Here is an 11,772-nt window from a genome sequence, read left to right on the forward strand (position 1 = left end):
CTTTTTGAATTAGCAACTCTAATACAATCAACTAACACAACTAAAAATATTAACATGAAAGATTGTCAATATTACAATTACAGATAACAAATTTGTGAAGTTTGACCAAACCATGAATCAGATCAAATTAAAACTAAATACCATTTAGGATAGGGTTTTGTTTTTTTTTGTTTTTTGTTTTTTGTTTTTTTTCTTTTTTTGAAAAATAAAACAATAGAATAGATTAAAGATTTGTTTGATTCGTTCCTTCATTTATCGAAGCAATTATATGCTTCATCTTCCATATCCGACTCCAACCCCAAACAAATCCCATTCCCATTCCCATTCCCATTCTCCCTCCCTTAGGGTTTCATTCCCATCTCTTGCTTCTCACCAAACGGTACGTTACTTTCCTTCTTCCCTCATTTCTTCATTCCACTCTTTAACCCAAATTTTCCCTTTGTAAGATGGGCCTTTACACCTTAATTTGTTGTTCCTCTTCAAGATGATTGCATTTTCTTTCAAAAGATGTAATTTTGCTAAGTGGGTTTATCTTTGATTTGCAAATTAATGGGGGAAAGGGGAAAGGGGGAGGGGGTTGATTTTTTTTGTTTGTGATTAATTGATGTATAATAGGAAAAACATTTTGCATCTTTGATTTTTTTTTTTTTTATTTTGTTGATGTAGTAGGATTTATTCCCACTATTTGTTCCTGACTGAGTTTGCAATTTTGGATGGTAATTGGCCACGGGTGAAATGGATGGTAGCTGGGATTTCTTACAATGGCTTGGCGCCGACTTGTCCTTCAAGATCTTTACCCATTTGGATGATCCATCTGACCTTGTACGCGTTTGCTTAGTCACAATTTCTTGGCGTCAGTTCGGTAAGCACTTGCTATCTGTTCAATACTTCCTTCCAGTTCTTAACTAAAATTCTTGGTTGTCCATATGTTTTTCAGCAAATTGATATGATGAGCTTTTAAATAGATCCAATCAGCTTGCTTATATGTACAGTACAGCAGATTTTCTTCGGTCTATTTGGTAATGGGGGAGTTACATTGAACAATATGTCGTATTTAGGCACTTGTTTCCTATGAAACACATACATAGATATGTATAAAGATACGATCAGTGTTGTTGAGGTGACCCCGGGCGTGTGCCTCAGGCGAGAGGCGAGGTGCCCAGGGGCCTGTGTGCCTCGTATGTGGCCTGGGGTGAGTGAGTTGAATGAGGCACTCGTCCCGTGGCGCCTTGCAATGCCTTAGAGCAAAAGCGCTTAAATGATTTGATTTATATAAAGTATAATCAGGCACTTAAAGATCACTTTGATCTAAAGAATCAACTTGATCCAATCTCCTTAGTTCATATCGACGAGAATAATGAATGGCTGGTTGGAACATTGGATGAAGAGAATAATGAAGCTGAAGTTGACAATGAGCTAGTTTTTGATGACAAGGACCTCACATGGGGAGATGTGGCTCGTGCTAGTGGTGTTACAGAACCCATCACGTACACTAGATCAAAAGGAAAGTCAACTGCCTCTGCCACCACTTCTAGAGTTTAAAAGCAAAGACCAATTATACAAATGGTTAGTGATGAAGATGACAACAACGATGAGGAGGAAATAAGACATTGAGGAGGACAATGGCCAAGGAGGGGCAATGGATGAAACCTTAGATTTAGATGGGGAGGATGATGATGAATTTGACATTTGATCATGTTTTAAACTTTTACTTTTAGAGTTTTGTTCATTTTTATTGATTAGATTACTATTATTAATCTTTGAGGCTTTAACATTTGCATATAAATTTATGTTCTACTTCTACATATATTATTTATTTATTCATTGCATCTCGCCTCGCTCGGACGTCGCCTCTCGCCTTGAGGCGATCAAGGGATTTGTCGCCTTGAGTGTGCTTTGTGCTTTGAAAACACTGGATACGATAGGATATGGCGATTCAATAATTTCTAAGAGATTAGGATATAGATATGTTGATGATACATTTTTTTTTCCCTAAATAAAAATTGGCGATGACTTTTTAAAGAGATCCAATCACCTTGCTTATATGTAGAGTACAAAAGATTTTCTTTGGTCGTTTTGGCGACATGGGAGTTATACTGAGCAATATGTAGTATTTAGGCACCTGTTCCTCATTTATTTATGTGCTCCTAGTCGTCCAGCAGAGGTTGTTGGTACTCTTTCTTGGAGGAAATTTTTTGTAGGGAACACCTAAATGTTGAAATTGCTTGATCACATTGTTAAAACCAGCACTACATGTCGGGAGATATGTTTGGCTTGGAAAATTATTATGGATTTAAGGGATAATATCATTATGGTTCCTGCAATCAAAAGATAGTGCTCACTGATTTGAAGTAATTAAGTTAACTCTCATGAGGATATGCAAGCCTGTCATGGCACTCTTCTTAATGCACTTATTGCATCTAGTCTAACTATCAAACTATGGCAAGCACGTTGTGGTCCTTAAACCTATTGCATCCAGTCGCCTACATGTAAGATTTGTTTGATTTCAAAATGTTTTCTTTCTTGTTTCTGAGCATTCTGTTAATGTTTTGCAGTTATTGAGAATAGCCTCAGCAAGCAACTCTGCTTGAGACTGTTTCCTGATTTGTCTGGTGCTCTCCATCTTATTGAAGTGAAGGGCATGATTGATACTTCAACAGTTGGGTCTAGCAACATTACGAAATGGGAATACCTGCAGAGGTTCCATAGAATCTATTTGCTCCTAGCTAAAAGTCTCAACCCTGTCACTAGAAAAGATTGCATTGCAGTAGCCATTGGTGCATCCTCCACTGACAATAATCCTATAGAAAGTATCGAAAACACACTGGAACCTGGTGATAGGTTTCACAATCGAGCATCATATTGGTCGAGTTTAGGTTCAAGAGATCCTGATGTTCCTGAGACCTTAACTTATGGGTTGGTCTCCAACCTATGTGTTGTTTCTGAGATTCATATTCAACCATTCCTAGGTTTATCCCAACTCTGCTCTATGAATGATTAGTTACACGAATATGTTTGGACTTGAACATCTCCTGACTAACTGATAATCATGTCTGCAGCATATTTTCAGGATGGCTTCCCTATATATTCATCAAAGGCTGTTCGATTTAAAATGGGGCATCAAAAGGTTTCTGTAAACTCGAGTACAAATGTTTCAAATGGTTCAGCTGTTGACCATAATCCAGAAAGTGATGACAATTTTATCTGGACTTATGTCTCGCCAGAATTTCCAATGACTCAAGTTAGTTAAAATATGTTTATTCACAATTTGTCATCATAAAATGAACAAGAGTTTTGTTATGTCATGTATAGCCAATTGGCTTCCATTGTTCATCTTAATTCCTCCATGCATCTTTCCAAGAGAAAATATCGTTTTTGACATTGGTCTTTCGCGATTCAGTAAGGAATTAAATCCTCCTCTTATTGACACTTGATGAAGCATGTTCTTCCTAATACTGAGAGCTTTTCATTTTTATGAGTTAGCATATTGTTTACTTTTGGCCATAAAACCATTTGACTTTGAATGATCTTCATGACAATATCTTCTGTTACAGATTTTTGTACCTTATGGCTTTTTCATTTATTGAATGATAACAGGAAAGCACATTGCAAATATTTAAGCTTCCAGAGCCTGCTTTCTGCGTAGGTGGGTTCTGCTAGTTGAACTCTTGGGCAGAGTACAAAGACAAGAAATGGATGGATTATATTACTTATGGTTAGCTCCTATAAAGCCTCAAAATTCATTTTCCTTTTAATAATGTTATATTCTGACGTGAAAATTATCTATCGTTGATGGTGAAATTTTCATCTCTGAATTTAGCTAATAATAACAATAATAAGGCAAAGGATGTGTTTGGTTAGTATATGAAAACAGGAGATTCAATAAAAATGGAGTTGTATCTGTTTTTAGGGTTTTTGAATAGTGGATCTTAATTGAAACCATTGTTTAAATGTCTTTATAATATATATATTAACCATACAAATAGATGTAGTTATTAAATGAATATTAGGTTGAATCTCAACCATTATTGATTTATATAGAGAAAAATCAAATTACACCCTTATGCATAGAACTACATATGTGATTCAAAAATTGTAGATAGCCCATGTCCCCATATTGAAAATTTCTCATAGTTTTTAAAAAATAACATATCGTGCCACAAAAGTGAAATATATAGGATTTTTTTTATTAAAAAAGATCCTGAACTCAGTTTCTAATGAAATAAAAATTTTACTTCCACTTGCTGAATCATGCATACCAAAACTGATTTAGAATTACAATTGACATCTGAGATGGACCTCGTATCTTTTTCTTTTATCACCTCAACCTTTTGTTGCTCATCAAAGAAGCATGGATATAGATAGAGATATGGATATGACGTGACATGTGTGTCTATTTAGTAGAAAGAATAACTTTGTTATATGTGTATCTATTTAGTATACTTAACAAGTATTTGATGTATATCTAACAGATGTTAGACTTACATTGACTTTGTACAATTAGTGCCTAACATATCTATTGCACTAACAAGTGTCGGATAAGCGTTCAATAAATGTCAAAGTGTCTAAGTGGACTTTGTACAAGTAGTGCCTAACATATCTATTGCACTAACAAGTGTCGGATAAGCGTTCAACAAATGTCAAAGTGTCCAAGTGTTTGTGACGTGTCATATATGGATACGTTAATCGAACTAAAGTGTTTGTGCTTCGGAGCTGGTCATAAAGACATTTGGACTGATTTTTTCTCTGTATTCTGATAGAACCTCAATTATTTATCCACTGTTTTGGCTCCCAAAATAGCCAAGGAAGGTCTAGTCCTCCCCCTTAATACAACCTTAAGCTTTTTACAAGATAAAAGATACCTCTCCTCCTCTATACTCCTATCTTTTATACTAATTTGTTATCCCCCTCCCTACTAACAAACTTCCCCACTACTAACCGATTTGTTATAGATTTGGTGGTCCCCTCTAACTAATTTGATTCTTTTCCCCATTTACATTTGAGCCCCTCTCTCTATTCTTCCTTTTGCCCTTTCTTTCATACCTTTTAAATATGGGGGGTCTATCATTACCCTCCCCCAAAGCACCACCTTGTCCTCAAGGTGAAAATCAAGGAACTGTTCAGCCAATTGAGCTCCTCCCTTCCAAGTTGCATCTTCTACTGGTAGGTCTTCCCATTGTATAAGCACTTCTCGAAGTCATTTGGTGAAGATATTGTTGAACCAATCTTTCTAACTCCCAAAACTGCCAATGGTTTTGGTTGTTTCCCCAAGGACCCTACTGTTGGTGAGGAAAATTGTGGAAATATGGTCCCTTCTGCCCTTCTTAGTTGTGAAGCATGTATCACTGGATGTATGGAGACATTGTGGGGTAGATCAAGCTTATATGCTACAGGTCCGATCTTTTGAATTACCTGAAAGGGTCCAATGTAACGTGGTGCTAGTTTTGGGTGCTTGTGCATCAGCAATGATCCTTGGCGATAGGGCTTGAGCTTGATGTAAACCCAATCAGATACTTCAAAGTTTACCTCTCTTCTTTTTGAGTCTACTAGGGCCTTCATTCTTTGTTATGTTGCTTCTAGCGTTTTCTTCAGTTGTTTGAGCATCTCGTCCCTGTTTTTAAGTAGGACATCAACTTCTCCTACTGTGGCATTCCCTTGTGTGTAACAGATGATAGTAGGTGCTGGTCTACCATACAATACTTCATAAGGGGTTCGTTTGATGGCTGTGTGGTAGGATGTGTTGTAATTATATTCAGCCCATGCCAGCCATTTGTGCCATTGTGAAGGGGTCTCCATAGTAAAGCACCTTAGGTAAGCCTGTTGACAACTTCTGTTTACCCATCTGTTTGTGGGTGATAGAATGAGCTTCTCTTGAGTTGTGTTCCCATCAATTTAAACAATTCTTCCAAAATAGGCTAGTAAACACCTTATCTCTGTCAGAAATGATGCTCTTCGGTACTCCATGCAAACGTATGACTTCCTTCATAAATAAAGTAGCCACTGTTGCTGCTGTATAAGGGTGGCGAAGGGCAATGAAATGTGCATATTTGGACAGCCTGTCGACCGCTACCAAGACTGAGTTGTAACCCTTTGATGTCGGCAGTCCCTCCACAAAGTCCATGTTGATATCTTGCCACGTGAGCTCGGGTATTGGCAGAGGTTGGAGCAGCCCCAGCAGGGGCAAAGGCCAAATACTTGGCTTGTTGGCAGATAGAACAGTCCCCTACAAAAGCCCTTACCCTTGCCTTCATTCCTGTCCAGAAAAATTCTTCTTTTAGCCGCTGGTACATTTTCACTACCCCATTGTGTCCTCTAATTGGATTGTTGTGAAACTCTTGTAGGAGTAACGGAATGGTAGGTGATTGAGGTGGAAGTACAATGCGTTGCTTATACAATAGAAGTTCCCCTTGCAGTGTGTATCCCTGGGGTGTGGTAGCTCTGCCCGAATGTTGTCCCTTATTGCCCTTAGTTCTTGATCTTGCTCAACTTGACTCGTGAATATCTCCTGATTCAGGGCATGAAGTACACTGATCATAGACAATTCCAACAAAGTAGGTACTCTAGACAAAGCATCAGCTGCCAAATTTTCCCTCCCTTTCTTATACTCAATCTCGAACTCGTATCCTATCAGTTTCGCAACCCATTTCTGGTAATCTCCTGCTATGATTCGCTGTTCCAACAAGAATTTAAGGCTTTTCTGATCTGTTCTTATAATAAACTTCCTTCCCAAGAGATAGGGGCGCCACTTTTGCACAACCATGACTATGGCTATTAGTTCCCTTTCGTAGGCAGCCTTGAGTCGATGTGTGGGTGGGAGTGCCTTGCTGAAATAAGCCACCGGTCTTCCTTCTTGCATCAGGACTGCCCCCACTCCTACCCTAGAAGCATCTGTTTCAATTACGAAAGTTTGATTGAAATCAGGAAGCTTGAGGGTGGGTAGTTGGGTCATGTGTTGCTTCAAGGCTTCGAAGGCTGCCTGAGTATTTTCATTCCACTCCAATCTATCCTTCTTGAGCTGCTGTGTTAGAGGGAAGGCTAACGAACCATATTAACTTGCGATAATAGCCTGTTAGCCCAAGGAATCCCCTGATTTGCTTGACGGTTGTAGGTGTTGACCATTGGAGCATAGCTTCCACCTTTGAAGGGTCTGCTGCTACACCTTCTTCTGAAATGATATGCCCCAGATAGTCTATTTGCCTTGCCCCAAACGTACACTTCTTAAGATTGGCCACGAATTGGTTGTCTTCCAAAGCTTGCAATACCACGGATAAATGATGCACATGATTACATAAAGAAGAGCTGTAGGTTAAGATATCATCGAAGAATACTAACACAAATTTTCTTAAGTAAGGGTGCAAGAGGTCGTTCATTACCGATTGAAAGGTGGATGGAGCGTTTCTCAGACCGAATGGCATGACTAAGAACTCGTAGTGACCTTCATGAGTTCGAAATGCGGTCTTGTGTATGTCTGAGGGAGCCACTCGGATCTGATGGTACCCTGACTTCAAATCAATCTTCGAAAATACCCGTGCACCAGCCAACTCATCAAGGAGTTCTTCAACCATTGGAATAGGGAAGTTATCTGGCACTATCACTTGATTCAAAGCCCTATAATCGACACAAAACCGCCAGCTACTATCCTTCTTTTTCACTAATAACACTGGGCTTGAAAAAGGACTCGCACTAGGCTGAATGATCCCAGCAGTAAGCATCTCTTCTACCAGCTTCTCAATTTCGTCCTTTTGGAATTGTGGGTACCTATACGGCCTCACTTTCACTGGCCCTGCCCCTGGTTTGAGTTGAATGTGGTGTTCATGGTGTCTCATAGGTGGCAACCCTTCTACTGGACTGAAAACGGCTTGGTGCCTCTCTAAAATGTCTTGTATCTCCGGTTGCAGCTCAGTTATTGACCTTATTTCTCTACTTTTTTCAGAGGTCATAAGGGAGTTTAGCTCGAGAAGGATACCTTGGCCCTCTCCTTTTACCAACTTCATCATTGTCTTCAGTGAAATCTGTGACTTCATCAAGCTACGGTCACCTTGCAAGTGTACTCTCCAATCACCTACTTGGAATTCCATCTCGGACGTTCCCCAGTCACATTCAACACGTCCTAAGGTCACCAGCCATTGCACTCCTAAAACTACATCAGCACTACCTAGAGGCAAAGGAAAAAAGTCATTGATGATAGTTAAGTTTGGAAGGTTAAGAATTTCTCCCTTGCAAATGCCCGTTGTCTTCACTGATACCCCTGTTCCTAACATTATTCCATAACTCATTGTTGGCGTCTGTGATAGTTGCAGGGCTGATACTAACTTGTTGTCAATAAAATTGTGTGAAGCACCACTATCAATGAGGACAATCACATCCTTATCTCCTATGGCTCCCCTGACTTTGATCGTTCGAGGTGAGTCGATCCCGGCGAGAGGGTTTAAGGATAGCTTTGCTTCTTGTTCGTTTTCTTCCATCACCATCGATTCTAAGGTAGTTGTCATGGGCATCTCGGCCTCCTCTGCTTCGTTCACTGCTTCCGTATCATCATCCCCCTCTTCCTCGTCATGGTAAAGCAAAATGCTCAACTCTTTCTTTTTACATCGATGCCCTGGAGTATATTTTTCCTCATAATGGTAACAAAGTCCTTTGTCTCTTCGGCTTTGCATCTCCTTGTCGGATAAGCGCTTGAAAGTTCTGGTCGTGAACGGTTTTCCGTTGACATCCTTTAAGGTAACAGAGTTTGAAGACGTACTAGAAAGCCAGTTCGGGTTGAGAGAGATCGTCCGAGCAGTTGCATGCGTGTTCTGATTCGGGTTGGGGCCGGTTTGATCCGTGACTGCGTTAGCTCATGAGCTCGAGGTTGCGCTTGTTGATTTTGCCGGATTCGGGTTGCCCCACTTCTTTCTTCGGGCCTCCTCTGTGTCTTCTATTATTTGGGCCATTCTCATCTTCTCTTTCAGCCCAATCAACTTAAACATTCTCATTTCAACTTGGATGTCTTCCTTCAGCCCACTAACAAACTTGCTTTCTAATGTTTCATCAGATAGGTCTTTCAATGGCCTTGAAAGCTGCTCGAATCGCTGCCGGTAAGCTCGCACACTATCGTCCTGCTTCAAGGTGAGAAACAGAGCCCTCCGGTCCTCTTCCTTGACTGGTAAGAATCGTAGCAATAGTTGTTCCTTAAATTTGGCCCATGTATCCATCGCAGTCCTTTCTTCCTCCCATTGGTGCCACTCCAAAGCTTCTCCTTCTAAACACAAGATTGCAGCCTCGATTTTGTCCTTCTCTGATAACCTATTCACAATTACCTCTCGACTCTATGGAACCATCCCATTGGATCCTCGCCTGGTTCTCCTTTGAATATTGGTATTTCCAGCTTTCTCAATCGCATATCGAACAAGGGCACCTCCCTTCTTTCTCCCTTTTCCTCACTTGTCGGCTGCTTGCCTTTATCAGTCACTGTTCTTTCCGATGAATCCGACCCCATCTCCTTGGTTGTTTCTGATTTCTTCGACCAAACCTCCAGTGCTCGTATCATCTTCTGCTCCATTGACTCTCCTAGTGCTTCGATTTTCACTGTCAACAAGCTCTCCGTGATCTGCTGCATTTCTCCGAACCTTTGATCTATTCTGTTCTCCATTCCAACTTGAAGCAAGGTAAGTTGTTCTTCCACAGCTGTTAATCTTGCCTCCATCTTCTTCACCATACCCTTTTCCCACGAATCGGATGGCTCTGATACCAAATGATAGAACCTCAATTATTTATCCACTGTTTTGGCCCCCAAAATAGCCAAGGAAGGTCGAGTCCTCCCCCTCAATACAGCCTTAAGTTTTTTACAAGATAAAAGATGTCTCTCCTCCTCTATACTCCTATCTTTTATACTAATTTGTTATCCCTCTCCCTACTAACAAACTTCCCCACTACTAACCGATTTGTTATAGATTTGGTGGTCCCCTCTAACTAATTTGATTCTTTTCCCCATTTACATTTGAGCCCCTCTCTCTATTCTTCCTTTTGCCCTTTCTTTCATACCTTTTAAATATGGGGGGTCTTATCATATTCTTAGTCCCATTTGTACAACTCTTGGTTCAATTTGACTGTTTCGTTCTTTCACCATTTTATTTTGTACTTTATATTTATCTTCTAATTATAACCCTCCATTGGTATTGAATGAATGATACAGTGTCTCTCATGTCGAAGTCATTGGTCGACCGCTCTTGCCCGAATTTGATGTGGATATAATTGACCAGTCAGGAAAGTGCATTCTGAAGTATTTCCCCGAGTTGCACAAGTCCTCATCTACCAGTGGAGAGATAGGTCATCCCCATGGTTTTGCCAGTGCCTCTAGATTGGTTCGGAGAGGTGTCCACGGATGGGAACATATTGTATTGCATACATTACTTGGAGGTGGGGTGTTTGTTGATGACGACGTTGACGTTGACATTGACATTGACGTTGACGAAGAAGGATGGTAATCTTGGAGGGGTTATCATTGATCCAGATCCAAGTGAAGTGAAGTGAATTTGGTGCAGGAGGCAAGTAAGTTTTTCTAGGTAGCCTAAGGGTTGGGATCAATGGGTATAAGAGTGAATGAGCAAATCCTTGTTGCTGGTATAGTTATCTTAATGTTTTTGCCTGCTCGGGATAATCCGGGCCTCAAATGATGAATGGCCATGAAGATGCCAAAACAAAACTACACAAGGATGGTTGTAAGTAAATAATATTCCAGCTTCAATGCGTGTATGTCACAAATTTAAGGCCTGTGTTAGTCTTCTCAATCCTGGAGTGGATATGTTCGCTGGCTTGGGGTTCCATTTAAGAGGGGGGCGTTCTTAAAATTTGAAATCTTATTTGACTTATATTTTCTTTTTTTGGTTACAGTGAGAAGTATAGATGTAAGTGTTCACACTTGATTTTGATAAGGACATTTAATGTGTAATAAACTTGACTTCGTATTGATATATGTAGTGGAGTATAACCTCTATATTTGATCATTTCACTCCCTTCATTCCCTCTTGGGAGTGTCTAATTTTTGAGAGATGGTGCACGAGAATGTTTTGAAGTTTAAATCTCGGAAGAATGTTTTCATCATTGAAGGACTTTAGTTTTTGAGGGTCATTCAGTCTTTAGGAGTTTAGGGAGTCATTTGATAATTAGATTCTCTACATTTTTTTGGAGCTTTAGTTTTTGAATCCAAAAATAAATGACGTTCACTTATAAAATTTTCATAGGACAATGTGGGTTTGAGTTTGGATGACCTTCGAACCCAATCAAATAGATTTTGGGTTTCGGTGGGCTTTGGTCTAATTTTTAGAACTTGGAATTTGAACTTCAAGTCTAACCATATTTTTTGAAAATAGAAAAAAAGGGGGTTAACAAGAGGAATAGCAAGAAAATAGCAACACAATTTTTTTGTTGTACAAACGACAAAACAAATTTTAAAAAATAAATAATTGCAAATTTGTAATAGTCCAACCATGTAAATGGGATGTTATTACCTTATTAAGAAAGATTTTAATTATACCATGATTAAAACTACCTAAATTTATCAACGTATCTTTAATGGATTGGGAACTCGCATCAATAACTTTATAAATTTAAAAACCTAACATACGGTTCATCCTTCTTGCATCAATCACTTCCAATTTTGAAGGAATAATCAAACACTCTCCATACCCGATAATCTCCCCCACTACCATGTGATAATCACAAAACAAATTCAAAAGCTTTTCATCTTTCCATTATCAAGCTACTCCATCGATATCTAGAGATTTTGAAAAA

General features: G+C 39.4%; 1 pseudogene across 1 annotated transcript; it reads left to right on the forward strand.

Moving 5' to 3' along the window:
- The first annotated feature begins 242 nt into the window (after positions 1-242).
- On the forward strand, positions 243-10,985 carry LOC120067329 (F-box protein At4g00755-like; annotated as a pseudogene). The gene is made up of 6 exons (XR_016525314.1): positions 243-379; positions 747-862; positions 2,556-2,969; positions 3,060-3,241; positions 3,598-3,715; positions 10,175-10,985. The product of XR_016525314.1 is annotated as an F-box protein At4g00755-like (transcript).
- Positions 10,986-11,772: the final 787 nt, after the last annotated feature.

This window comes from Benincasa hispida, chromosome 12 (genome assembly GCF_027475165.1).
Source record: "Benincasa hispida cultivar pf3 chromosome 12, pf3_genome.v1.1, whole genome shotgun sequence".
NCBI lineage: Eukaryota > Viridiplantae > Streptophyta > Magnoliopsida > Cucurbitales > Cucurbitaceae > Benincasa > Benincasa hispida.